At 45.9% G+C, this 899-nt stretch overlaps 1 pseudogene across 1 annotated transcript; it reads left to right on the plus strand.

Annotated features, from left to right (window-relative positions):
- The first annotated feature begins 515 nt into the window (after positions 1-515).
- Positions 516-588, plus strand: H257_19529 (annotated as a pseudogene). Its single transcript has one exon. The product of its transcript is annotated as a tRNA-OTHER (tRNA).
- Positions 589-899: the final 311 nt, after the last annotated feature.

The following is an 899-nucleotide window of genomic DNA, read 5'->3' on the forward strand; positions in this document are numbered from 1 at the left end:
AAGAATATAAGCTTACAACTGCAACCATGGTTTAATTGAGTTTTTGGATTATCATTTTTAAGACATTCCTCCGCGAGGGAGGGGCACGCATTATATGTAAACACAAGGGATACTGTACAAAATCCAGAATCAACTACCGGTACCTCAATGTATCCACATGTCGCATACGTTACAATGCTCCGTACCATTTCCAGCTTCGTGCGCTTTTGCCGTACCCTTGTAAGGTCGGAACCCCAAAACATATAATGTGTGCCCCTAAACCACTTGTGTTCACATATAATGCCTGTTCCCGTGGTGATGTTGCATCGCCAGTTCTTAACTAACGTTAACGCTAATGCACATACACTGTACTACAGTAGTACAGGTAACCCCTAACTATATGTGTGTGTAACAATTTGACATACCGATCAAACTGATCCTGATATAACGAAGTAGTACTGTACTACGTACTTCGAAGTACTGTAGTTTACAAAGTTCAAGTACAGCACTTGTATCCATGGTTGCAGTTGAGGGAGGGGGGAATAGCTCAGGTGGTAGAGCATCGGTTTCTTAACTCAAAGGTCGTGGGTTCGATCCCCGGATTCCCCGGATTATTTCCGCAAGGATTTATCCGTCCCTCCCCTGGGGAATCCGGATAACAAGGGCCGCGTACGAAGACGAGGACCGAACTTCGAAGAAGATCGGTCGAAGCACGAGTTATGAAGCGTTGAGCGAAGTAAAAACCGAAGATTACACACCGCCCCTGGTCGAGCAGGCGCGTTACAATTGGCGAAGCGGTTCCATAACATGTGGTTCTAGTGTCGGAAACCACTTCTGTTCACATATAATGCCATAGCTAACCACTACAACCCCGGAGTACGGGGGCCAAGGTTACAGTAAAGGGTTGTACTGGGTGATTT

This window comes from Aphanomyces astaci, assembly GCF_000520075.1.
Source record: "Aphanomyces astaci strain APO3 unplaced genomic scaffold supercont1.746, whole genome shotgun sequence".
Lineage (NCBI taxonomy): Eukaryota > Oomycota > Saprolegniomycetes > Saprolegniales > Verrucalvaceae > Aphanomyces > Aphanomyces astaci.